Source organism: Spermophilus citellus (genome assembly GCF_964194105.1).
Source record: "Spermophilus citellus genome assembly, chromosome: 3".
In the NCBI taxonomy this organism is placed as follows: domain Eukaryota; kingdom Metazoa; phylum Chordata; class Mammalia; order Rodentia; family Sciuridae; genus Spermophilus; species Spermophilus citellus.
In genome coordinates, this window is record NC_138184.1 from 114,127,858 (window position 1) to 114,140,773 (window position 12,916).

At 54.0% G+C, this 12,916-nt stretch overlaps 1 protein-coding gene across 1 annotated transcript in view; it reads right to left on the reverse strand.

Annotated features, from left to right (window-relative positions):
• TPST2 (tyrosylprotein sulfotransferase 2) overlaps nucleotides 1–8,168 on the reverse strand; it is a 42,678-nt gene extending 34,510 nt beyond the window's left edge. Inside the window, exon 1 of the mRNA XM_081287201.1 lies at nucleotides 8,083–8,168. The gene's annotated coding sequence lies outside the window, so the exon portion shown is untranslated. The remainder of the gene's footprint in view (nucleotides 1–8,082) is intronic.
• Between the last annotated feature and the right edge of the window lie 4,748 nt (nucleotides 8,169–12,916).

Genomic DNA, 12,916 nt, shown 5'->3' on the forward strand with positions numbered 1-12,916 from the left:
ACTGGGGAGCAGAGGTGGAGAGGAGAGGGTGACAGAGGGACAGGAGAAACAGGACCAAGAGACACACAGGGGCGGGGGGGGGGGCAGGACAGCTCCCGTCAAAGAACAGGCCCCATCAGTGGGCTCCACCAGGTCACAGGCAGAGCCTGTCCCCACCCAGGGTCCTGCGCTCAGGGGGCGGGACATCCAGAGCCAGGTCCCGCTGGCCCTACCCCTGCCTCAGGCTCCCCGAGGACCACCCTGACAGCCAGCTGCCTCCAGACCCTGGGGCTCCTATTTACTTTGTTAAGTGGATCCCTATTTCTAAAACAGATTCCAAAGGACACCCTACACCACTGGCTTCAAAGAAAACAAAGGGCCCTAATTAAAGTCACCACAAATGATCCCCAAGGAAGCAGCCTCCAGGACCAAGAGCACCTCCAGAGACTGTCCCTGGAAGTCATCAGAGGGCGACTGGGACTCTTCCTGGGATTTCACACTTCACAGGGCAAGAGGCGCCTCCAGGGCAAACCCCAGTCCTGGCCTGGCACTAGCAGCTCTGCGGGGGCTCCCTGGCCTCCAGTTCTGATGCCCGCCACCCAGCAGTCTACACCAAGAACTCTGCGAGACCCACCAGGCCACGCTGCTCACATCCCCCAATGCCTGGGCCTGTGTCCCCTCCCTCTGAAGAGCCCTGCCTGCCCTCCTCTCCCCGGCCAAGACCTCCCAGGCCACCTCCAGGAAGCCCTCTGTGACAGCTCCCATCCACACGGTAGGGTGGGACCCCACTACAAGCCCCATATCTTCTCAGGACACAGCTCGGTCCCCAGGCTCCCAGGGCGGTCTGTGTGGAGACGTGTGGCCTAACTGAGCCAATGGGTGAGTGCAGAAGCTGAGGGCACCTGCTCTCAAACAGGAAACAAAACCCTCTCTGGGTTCTGAAAATATTCCTGGCGGAAGCTCCTGCCCAACACAAATCAGAGGGCCTGGCCCCGTTCAGCCTCAGCCATTCCATGGTCCTTGGGCTCTGAGCCAGCGTGACCAGCTCCTGGCAGCAGACAGAGAGAGAGCCATCGCCAGCTCAGGAAAACCCCTGAGGACCTGAGGACCCAGGAGACACTCAGACACTGACGGCCATCATTGACGATGGTCACCACTGGAAATCCACCAAGCCACAACGTTCCATAACTTGAAGAGACTTAGAGATGATCAGAACAAGGGCCGGCAGACTTTTTCTGAATAAGGCCAGGCAATACATATTTTCAGTTTATGCATTTGATGGTCTCTATTATAACTAGGGTAGCTCCCCACCTTATTTGTAAGGGAATATGTTCCAAGACTCTCAGTGGATGCCAGAAGCTGTGGCTAGTACCAAATCCTATACACAGCATGTTTTTTCCTATAAATACATACGTGGGATAAAGTTCAGCCTATAAATTAGGCCCAGTAGATTAATAATAACTGATAATCAAATGGAACAACCTGCTGTAATGAAAGTTTGTGCTGAGGGACTATCACCAGGTAAAACAAGGGCTGCATGAACCCAAGCACTGTGAAACCTGGACAGTGGATTGAATAGCTGAGATGCCTACCAAGTAACTCATGGGCAGGCAGCATATACAGCGTGGATACACTGCACAAAGGGATGATTCTTGTCCTGAGGGCACATGTTTTCATCACACTACTCAGGAGGGCGCATGATTTAAACTTACAGTGTTTATTTCTGGAATTTTCCATTTGGTATTTTCAGACCATGGTTGACACAGGGTAACAGAAACCACAGAAAATGAAACCACCACAGATGGGAGGACTGCTGCATTCAATTGTGCTGTCATAGCACAAAAGCAGCCATAGGGAAAATGTCACAAACAAGCATGGCTGGGTTCCAATAAAACTTTATTTATAAAAACTGAAGGTGGAAACCCATCGATTTCTAATCTAGGTCCTGTTTCAAACGTGGACTTTAGACAGACAGGAACAGGGGCTCCTGGAAACATGATCTTCAGCCTGGCTCCAAACCTACTGATCAGGACCTGCACCATAAAAGATCACCAAAAAAAAAGGAGTTTTGTGTGCACATGAAGACTTGAGAGGCCGTAGACCCAGCTTCCTGGATCAACAGCTTGGGTCAGGGGTGTGGTCCCCGTTCTCCTCGCCACTCAGCCTCTCCTGGACACTACTCCAGAAGACTGCCACCCCACGGCCTCCTCAGTCTCACACCCCAGCCTGTGGCGGGAACCCCGCCCACGGCCTCACCCACAAGCCCTGCCGAATGCCTGGTGTCCAAGCCCAGTGCCAGGTGCACGGGGCACGGCAGGGAGCGCTCACACTAGGGAGGGTGTCACTGCTGCGGAGCTACGGGACGGCCACGTGCAGGTGCCCACAGGCAGGCAGCCGCTGGAGCCGGTGCTGGGGTCAGAACCCGGTGCTGCTGTTCACAGCAGCCAAAGTGCGGATGCAGCTGGTGGCCATCAGTGGACGACGGATAAAGAAAACGTGGTCTGTGTACACTCTGGAGTGTGGTCCAGCCACAGAGGAAAACGGATGGCACTGGATGGCACTGGAGAACACCCGCAGGTGAACCAAGCCCAGCTTGGGAGGTCAAGGGTCCCGTGTTTTCTCTCACAGGCGGAAGCTTGAGAGGAAGGAGGAAAAATGGGGATCTCACGGAAATCCAGGGGAGGTCAGCAGAACAGAGGAAAGGGACCAGGGCGCACGAGGCCAGGAGGGAGGGGCAGAGCAGGGAGTGACAGTGGCCAGTTACATTGTGACCCTGCGTGCCTGTCGGAGTGTGTGACACAGTCCCACGGTTAGGTAGGACAGCGATGCACACACAAATGTGGGGAGGGGGAGAATCCAGATGCTGTCCCAAGTGACCTGACTGCTCACCCCCAGCCTCAGCTTCTGGGAAATGGGCAGGTGGGTGACAAACGCCTCCCACGGCTGGCTTGTGAGGACAGAGCAGGGGAGGGGACGGTGTCCTGGTGGCTGTGCGGGTGGGACAGATGGGATCGCACATACTCACTGCTGAGACTCAACGCGAGGAGCCTCGGCAGGCCCCAAATATCTCCCTGTGAGTGAGGTGGGGACCTGGACCAGGGAAGGTGGGACCCTGGGAAGGACAAGCTGCCACCTGAGGGGTTCACAGTGGCAGATGGAGCATTGGCAGGCCTGACAACCTCGGGGCCGGGAAAGGCTAAGGAAAGGCGCTCTGGGAAAGAATCAAAATTGGTGATCAAAAAAAAAAAAAAGTTGTTTTGAAAGCACTGGAGCCTGCGGCAGTGACCCCAGGCCATCTCAGAGCCCTGAAGATCCCTATCAGGCCAGAGGGCCCTGGGGCCACCGCCATGCATGTGACAATAAGGAAGGACAGGGATTATGGAGGGGGTGGACATACAAGCTGGACAAGAGCCATGCTGCAGGCCAAAGCAACCAATTTGCAGGTAGGGAAACTGAGGTTCAGAGGAGGAAGCACCTTGCTCCAGTCCCACGGGGGCGGGGGCGTTGGAAGGAAGAGTGAGGCCCTGATGGACTCCAGCAGTGTGGGGAGGGGGAACAACGGGGAAGTGCAGACAGATAGATGGACAGGGAGCAGAAGAACATTAATAAATAATATAACAACCACTGACATTTACGGAATGGTTTCTACAAACTGGGCCTTATGATGGGTAAGACTTTGCTTCCAAATCCTCTCTCTCACTCCGAGCTGGGTGACCTTGTGTCAATCACTTAACCTCTCTGTGCCTCAGTCTGTTCATCTCAGAGGACTGCTGGGAGAACTGAACAAAGTACCTCAGTGCCTAGGCCAGCGCCCGGCACCCAGCGAGCCCTGTGATAGCAGCTGCCTTTTGACAGGCGGGAAGCTGAGGCTCAAAAGGGACAGGCTCAAGATTCCAAAGTGCCTGCCCGACCCCAGGGCCTTAGTTTCCTCCTGGCATCAGAGTAAGCGCTTTGCCACGGTCTGCTCCCATCCCACATCCCCAGGAGGTACTGGTACCTCTATTTTGCAGAGAACCATGTCGCCCCCAGCGGGACGCAGGCTCCTGAGCGGAGCAGCAGGTTCTAACACAGACCTGCGTTCCCTCGAATACCACCCACCCTACTCGCTCTCTGGCCACAGCAGCAGCCTGGGTCAAAAGTCTGGTCGATGCAAGAATTCACTTGGCAGACGGGCTGGCCGCCTGCCACTAGAGCAGGCAGGATCGGATGAGGCGTCCCCTGAGGCCAGCAGCCCAGACGCTCCCGGGCGCATGGGCACAGCCCTCCCAGCCCTCCCCTGCAGTTGCTGGGGCCTGGTCCGGCTCTCGGGCTGCTCTGGATGAATCACCCCCATGAGTCCTCCCCAGGTTGCAGCCCGGGGTGCGGAAGACCTAGGAGAGGGCAAGCAGGGGGGCCCCCTGTGACCTCTGGAACCTCCCAGGAGGGAAGATGTGTCTGCACACAGCAAGGGACCTGCAGGCAGCAGGAACAGGCAGCAAGAGGGCCAACCAGGGGCTGCTGCCTCCCAGGGAGCCTCCGCAATGCCACATGGCCAGCGAAAGCCACCAAGCCACACCGGAAACCCAGAAAGGCACATTCTGATCACTAAACCCGGCTGAGCCATACTGGACCTAGTGCATTTGCTCCAAATTCGTGTGCAGAGCCACAGACAGTGCACTGGGCCGGCCTTCCTGGTCCTCAGGCACCTCACATCTGAGCGCTAACAGGCCCATGCCCATTCCCCAGTGGACACACTGAGGCCCAGACAGAGGCAGTCCCTTGCCCAGGGCGTCCTCACTGTCATCTCCCTAGATTCTACATGGCTTTCTTTCCTTTCTTTCTCTCTTTCTTTTGGTACTGAAGATTTAATCCAAGGCCATTTTATCACTGAGCTACATTCCCTAGCCCTTTTTATTTTTTGAGACAGGGTCTCACAAAGTTTCTGCAGCTGGCCTTGAACTTGGGAGCCTCCTGCCTCAGCCTCCCCAGCTGCTGGGATTATAGGTGTGCACCACCACAACTGGCTTCTTTTTTTTTTTGGGGGGGGGGTACCCAGGATTGAACTCAGGGGCCCTCAACCACTGAGCCCATCCCCAGCCCTATTTTGTATTTTATTCAGAGACAGAGTGTCACTGAGTTGCTTAGTGCTTCGCGTTTGCTGAGGCTGGCTTTGAACTCGTGATCCTCCTGCCTCAGCCTCCTGAGCTGCTGGGGTGACAGGCATGCGCCATCGCGCCCAGCAATTATTTTCTTAATAATGCTCAGGAATTGAGGATTCCAAAAGGGCAAGATTGCAGAGCTGAATACAAGCAGGCAGCGTGGACACAGTGTCCCTCCCAAATACCCGGCTGACTGCTGGGAACCTGGATAGTGAACAGGGGTGTTGGCTTAAGTGACTGACTCGGCTGACAGCAGGGTGACCCCCAGGAGAACTGACCACCTTCAGGAAACTTAGTTCCTCCATGAAAACACAGAGTCTGACCTGAACCCTTCCTCGCCTCACCTGACGGGAAGAGCACAGGGGACTGGCGGGGAACAGAGGCCCTGAGCGGGGAGGTGGGGGGTCTGTGGGGCCGGCACCCACACACACACACGTGTCTGGAACTGCTCATCTCCAGCCTGGGGTGGCACCTCTAGAAACAAGACGTGGGCCCCTCATGAGGGCTATCTCCTGTGGCCAACGGGGGAGTCACATTCAGAGTGAGCACAGGGGTCCACCTATGGTACAGGCAGGAGCAGGCTTGACTTCAGGGCCGAGAGACAGGACTTAGATGACAGGCTAGGAAACCCAGCAAGGGTCTCCTGGTCTCCATAAGCCTCAGCTGTCGGGGGGCCCCGGGATGCCGGGATGACCAGGAGAGAAGAGATCTGAGCGGTTCCCATGTTCCCTCACCCCCCTCCCACGGTGTACCCCAGGCCCTCGCTCCCTCCCCGAGAATGAGCAAGCACTGGCTCTAACTGGGAGGAATGGGAGCGCACACATATCTCACTTAATCTCTCTGCACAGGCTTCAGCCAGACATCAGGCCCCCGTTCTGGGTGACAGGCAGGACATCCCTCATCCTGCTAATGAGGCACTTAATGGAATGTGAATTAGAAAGTAACTTATAACTAACACACCAAAGTCAGTAACGTCAAGGATTCTGACTGCTTAAGAGACTAAATTTATTTAAGATTCTCAGAAACTTTGTATGCTGCTGGAAAGAATGTAAAACAGTGCAGTCATTTTGGAAAAAGTGTGGCTGTCCCTCCAAAGGTCAGTCACCCTATGACCTAGCAATTCCACTCTGAGGTTTAGATACCCAAGAGGATTGAAAACATGTACACACAATGACTTGTACATGAATGTTCACAGCAGCTTTGAACAACCCAACTGTTAACTGACAAAGGGACAAATAAAAGATGGGTAATAGCAACACGATGAAATATCATACAGCCATGAAAAGCAACAAAGTACTAAAACAAGAAAAGCAATGAAGTACTGCTAAGTGCCACAATGGGATAAGCCTTGGAAACATTATCCCAAGTGGAAAGCACCCATCCCAAAAGGCCACAGAGTGTTCACTCCATCTATAGGGAATGTCCAGCACAGGCAAATTCAGACAGAGAATAGATCGTGTTGCCAGAGATAAGGACAGATAAGCAGAGCATTTCTTTTGGGGATGATGAGACTGTTGTTAAATAACATCGTGGTGATGGTTGCACAACTCCGTGAATATCCTAAAACCTGCCAAGTGCATAATTGAAAAGGGTGGACTGTATGGTATGTATTATATATATTAAGCAAATAAAAGCACCATTGGGTTTTGATGGGGGGAATGGTGCACAAACGAGGGGACAATTCCTTTAGAAGAGGTGACAAAATTTTGCACTCACGAAAACCGATGCTGTGGATGGGGATGACTCACCCAGGCCACATACTACTAGACCAGGTTTTCACACCTGGATCTGTCCAAATTCGGAGGTCTGGCCTAACCATCAGGCTACCCAGCTGAAATGAAAGGCATATGGGACAGGAGACAGGAAGGGGGTCCGCAGCCCAGTCCAGGAGAGACTCACAAAGGAGCTGATAATGAGGGAAGGGATGTGCTGCCTCTAGGCAGATGGGGTTCAAAGCAGGAAGCACATGTCAGGGCACAGCCAGAGGAGACTTCCAGGAGGCTGTGTTGTCCAAGGGGGCTTCTGAAGGATGAGCAGGAGTTCGCCAGCCCCCTTCCCAACATCCCTACAGCACAAGAAGTCAGGAGGCTGCGGGTGAGCGTCACCTCTCTCTATCCTACCTGTGAGTCCTAGGGCTACAATCATGTGACCTTCCCAAGCCTCGGTTTCCCCATCTGTAAAACGGGATGGGGCACAGTGATAGGTATAGTGCCATTTAAGGATTCCATCCTCCCTCCGAGGGGATGGGCCTCTGAGTGGGAAAGTCAGACCTTGATCTCTGCTCACATAATAAATGACTTTGCCAGGTCAGGAATACCAGCCTTGGTGTCCGTGTCCCCCTTGCTCTGCCGCCAATCCTGCCTTCAGGAAGCACCTCTGTCCGGCTCACAGCGAGAGGGAGAAGCTACCCGGGAGTGGGACGGGGTGGGATCCTCGGGCCAAGTTCGGGCCCCCCCTCGCGAGTGACCTCTGAGTCCACCAGGGCTCCCCTTCCCCGAGCTCGGCGCTCCGCTCCCCACCCAGCAATTTCCGCCCCCCGCGCGCCTCCACTTGTGCCCCGCCGCGCTACTCGGCGGCCGCAAGTTAACTTCCACGCGCCCCGGCGGCCGCCTGGGGGTCCCCGCGCGCCGGGGCGGGGCTGGGGACTCCGAAGGCGGTGACACGCCACTGTCGCGCCCGCCCTCCGGCGCACACACGGAGCTGAGCGCCTCCCGGTCTCTCCGGGGCGGGGGCGCGGTCGCCTGGGCCCGCGTGTGTCGCGCCCCGCGGGAGGCGCTCGGGGAGCCGGGCGGGTGCGGAGCCTCGGACGCCCGCGCGCCCGCGCTGCCGCCTCCCGGCTCGCAGCCCCGAGCCCCGCAGCGAGCGGGGCCCGGAGGAAGCCGCGGGGACGGGGCTCCCGAGGCCAAGGCCGTCCCGCCCGCGCCCCGCTGCAGCCCAGGACCCCGCGCCGCCCGGGACCACCTACCGTGCCAAACGCCGCGCCGCGGCCGCGTTCTCCCCGCTCGCCAGCCGCCCCGCCGGGGAGGGGCTGGCGCCCGCGCGGGGCAGAGCCGCGGCGCCGTGACGCCACGAGGGGCGGTCCCATCGCGGCCCCGCCCACGTTCAAGCCACGAACCAAGCCCGCCTCCCGAGCGCGCGTAGCGTAGAGGAGTCAGGGGCGGGCCTCTGGCCTCTCGGCCCGGGAGCCGGCCTGCAAGCTGTTGCGTCCGCAGCCAGCTCAGAGCCTCTACCTCGCAGCGACGGGGAAGGATCACCAAAAAGTGGTGTCGAGGAAAACACTAGAGCCAGACAGGGTGCGTTTGTGCCACTGTTTGTGTAAAACAGAAATAAAAGAGGGAGGGTTCAGAGGAGTAGTCATAGCATCAGTGGTTACAAGGGAGGGGCGACGTTACCCAAACATCCTCCCGCCCCACCCTCGCCCCAAGATTGGCAAATTTGGGGTGTTGCGACTGGAGATGTGGCAAGGGGGACTACTGACTTGGAGAGGGTAGAAAGCCTGGGTTTCTACAGTGCATAAGACAGCCCCCCCCACACACACACGCGCACATACACACATACATAGAACTATCCAGCCTAAAACATAAATAGTGCAAGAGTTCAAGAAACCCTGACATGCAAGAATGAAATAAAACTCGTGGCTAGCCAGGCGTGGTGGAGCACGCCTGTAATCCCAGCGGCTGGGCAGAGGGAGGAAGATTGCAAGTTCAAAACTGGCCTCAGCAACTTAGCTAGGCCCTTAGCAACTTAGAGAAAACCTGTCTCAAAATAAAAAATAGCAATGAAAGGGCTGGAATGAGGCTCAGTGGTTAAGTCCCCTGGGTTTAATCCCTGGTTTAAAAAAAAAAATCCATGGGGCTGGGGATGTGGCTCAAGCGGTAGCGCGCTCGCCTGGCATGCGTGCGGCCCGGGTTCGATCCTCAGCACCACATACAAAGATGTTGTGACCGCTGATAACTAATAAATAAATGTTAAAAATTCAAAAATAAAAAAAATAAAATAAAATCCAGGCTGGTAAATCTCAATTGAGCCTAAGATCTATAACTCCTGTGTCTGTTTCCATCTGCAAAATGGAGAAAACAATAGACTTGTCTATGCATTATATGTATATCCACTGAATGCCTGATGGAAAGGAGAGAAAGGGATACATACTAATTTGTCACCGTAGACCTTTCTTCTCTTTTAACTTTTTTTTTAACCATATGCATATATGTGTATATTACCTAAAGTGAATTTCTGTGATAATAAAACAGCAAACATGTACACACATGCACACACAAAATCAAGGCACACGGATAGTAATTTGACCATGTGTCCAAACTCATTCCTGTGTCCCATAAACAGCGCCTGCCGTGTAGGAGATGCTCAGGTTGACAAAATGAAATCCACTGCCTCCATGGAGCAGGTCATTATTGGTCTGGAATCAATAAAAACAACATCATACAGTATTTATTGAGAGCATATTAGCAACTTCCTGTGCCTGATCGATGGGCACACACCTTAAAAACTAACAGGGAACCTTTTATCATGTTGCTTTGTGGGTAAAGAAATGGAGATCAAAGAAAAGCGGTCAGAATGAGGGTGTTTGTTTAATAGCACTGCAGTAACAGCATTTGCTGGTCGCCTCGATGCTGGAGCTGAAATTCAGCAGATAACAAGGGGAGTGGAGCCCTGCCACCAAATGGGGGAAACTGGATCCTCCAGCAAGACATCCCAGTAAAGTGAGTACATGCACCAGTCGATGCTGGAGCCAGGGGACCTGATCCAGGGAGAAGCAGCCAGGGGTGTTTAAGCTGACACCTGAGCTTGGGTGTGGGTGGATAGATGCAGATGCAAAGGCATCGCAGGAAGGAGGTGAGCAGGAGGACTTGCAGGAAGTGCAGAGTGGACAGGATGCAGTAGAGGTGAAAAGAGATCAGAGGGGTCTGCACAGCTGGATGCCACAAGGCTTCATGGGCAGGGGAAGGAATTAGGGCTTTATCTTGCAGCCTAGAGAGACAAGGGAAGGTGTTCCTAGGGAAGGGTGTGGTTAGCTGTGCTTTCTGCAAAGACCCCTCTGGCTGCTGCATGGATAAGCAGACAGGGAGATGATTTGGGAGGTTGTTGAAATAATCCGGGGCAGCCGGGTGTGGGGATGTAATCTCAGCGATTCAGGAGGCTGAGGCAGGAAGATCTCGAGTTCAAAGCCAGCCTCAGCAACAGCGAGGTGCTATGCAACTCAGTGAGACCCTGTCTCTCAATAAAAACACAAAATAGGACTGGGAACTGTGGCTCCCTGGCTCCATGGTCGAGTGCCCCTGTGTTCAATCACCAGTAGCAAATAAATAGATAAGAAAGAAAGAATCCAGGGCAGGTTAGCCAGCCCAGGGAGGGATTGAAGTGTTCTAGTTCCAGAGATGTCTGGAAGACAGAACGGGCAGCTGTCAGCATCAGGGCAAAGAGAGGTGGACCAGAATGGCTCTTTGATGTCTGAGTTGGGGCTTCTCCTCACAGACCTCCAGCTCAGCCCACCATGCAGGACTCAATCTGCCTGTCAACTCCTTGAGGAACCCTAACCTCCCCCACTCACACATGGATTAGACCCCAGACCACACAGTCCAGGAATTTGATGTGACTTCAAGGAAGATGAAAGAGCTCCTTCCTGTCTGCATCGCCAGCCCGGCGACACCCAGAATGGGGGCCTCCTCCGTCCTCTCCCCCAACCTGTTTCTCCAGATCGAAGACACTTAGAAGCGCTTGGCACTTAGAAGATCCTGGATCAGTATTTATCAAAGGCAGGAAGCATCACTGTAGCAGAAAACACATCAATTCTAAAACTCGTCCCAGCTCGGATGTTGGAGAAGACGATGCAGATGCTGTTTCAATAGCTACACTTGCTTTATGCAGTTACTGTGCACTTGACTCTTGAGTGTTAGGGTCAACTTGATCATTGACTCTTCTCTGCATGCTTCTGAGGATTTATGACTATCTCTTCCATCAAACAGGTGGAAAAACAGAGGCTCCATCACGAATCTGAACTTGGGCCTCTCTCCCCGTTTCCAGCACATTGGCTGCAGAAGGTGACTCCACAGTGGGCAGGAGGTGAGGGGAGAGGAAGGTGGACTCTCTCTTCCTAGCTGGATATCCAGGTTGTCACTCTTGGATCCTGGGTATCAGCCCCAGGGGAAAGGTTGTCCTGGCAACGTGACTCTCAACAAGATGCCCATCCCTTTAGAACGCCCGGGGCACCCCAGAACCACGGATTTCCCCTGAAACTCAGCTGCTGCGTGTCTATCAGCATCCACTGTCTGTTCAGCAGTGGTCAGTGCCTCTGATCTCTTTGAGAGTGGTCCCCTTGTCCCCGTAGCCTAGGCACACACTGTCCTTGGGTCATACCTCAGTGCCTGAAAGAGTGTGAGTGGCCTTCTCTTACCATGGATAGGAACGGATGTCCTGTAACTCCGATGCCTTATCCTCCCAGAGGCCTGTCACTCAAAGATCTGGGACCTGGGATGAGAGCCTTGAGACATGGCAGGTTCCCAGCCTGGAGCTCTGAGGCCGGTGTCCAGGGCAAAGTCCCTGCCCGGGCAAAACCACCGTGATGAAGCTCCCAAGAAGGGGGACATGTGGGCACCTGCAATCCCAGCTCTCCCTCCAAGATCTCCCCCAACAGCACTTTATTTGTTTTGAGTTGGACACCTGATGAAATTGAAACTGGACGTTTTAGTTTACGGCAAGAATGTTACTGATTTTTGGTTTCTGTAGCTCAGCTTCAGGTGGGGAGCTGGTCCCATATTTCTTTTTTCTAATGTATCTCCTTTTTTAAAATAACTTTACTTTTTATGTGGAGCTGAGAATCAAAGCCAGTGCCTCACGTGTGCTGGGCAAGTGCTCTAGCTCTGAGCCCCAGCCCGGCCCCCTTCTTTTTTACTACCCCATATTTTATACAGATGGTGGATTTCGGCCCCTTCTTTTTTACTACCCCATATTTTATACAGATGGTGGATTTCGTGGAGGCCTGCTCCCATCTACATAAAACATCGTTTGCTCAATTCCCTGACGCCTTCCTCTCCCTGCCCTCTCCCTCCCTGCCCCCTTCCTCCATCATAATGGTCTCCCTGCTGCTTTTATGGTATCCTTTTTTTTTTCTCCTTAATTTCCACAAATGAGGGAAAAAAAAAAAAACCATAAAGATAATTTTCTGATTCTGACTTATCTCACTCAAAATCACGGTCTCCAGTTCCATCCATTTTGCTACAAATGACCTAATTTTGTGCTTCCTTATGGCCCAATAAAACCCCATTCTGGCCGGGCACAGTAGCCCATGCCTGTCATCCTAGCAGCTCAGGAGGCTGAGGCAGGAGGATCGCGAGTTCAAAGCCAGCCTCAGCAACAGGGAGGCCCTAAGCAGCTCAGTGAGACCCTGACTCTAAATAAACTGTAAAATAGGGCTGGGATGTGGCTCAGTGGTCCAGTGTCCCGAGTTCAATCTTCGGTACCACAAAAACAACAACAACAAAAAATCCACCCCCACTGTGTACGCACACCACATTTTCTTTATCCATTCACCCCGTGATGGACTCCTAGGCTGGTTCATACTTTGCCTATCATGATTTGTGCTGCTATAAACATGGGTACGCATGTGTCCCTGTAGTAAGGTGACTTTAATTCTCCAGGGTAAATACCGAGGAGTGGTACAACTGGGTCATGTGGTGGCTCTATTTTCGAGCTGCTGCCATTTCGAGGGCTGGTTGGAACTGGGACGGAGGCAGGGACAGCAGGGGTACTGCTCCCGGGTGACACTCACTGAGGCCTTTGGATGT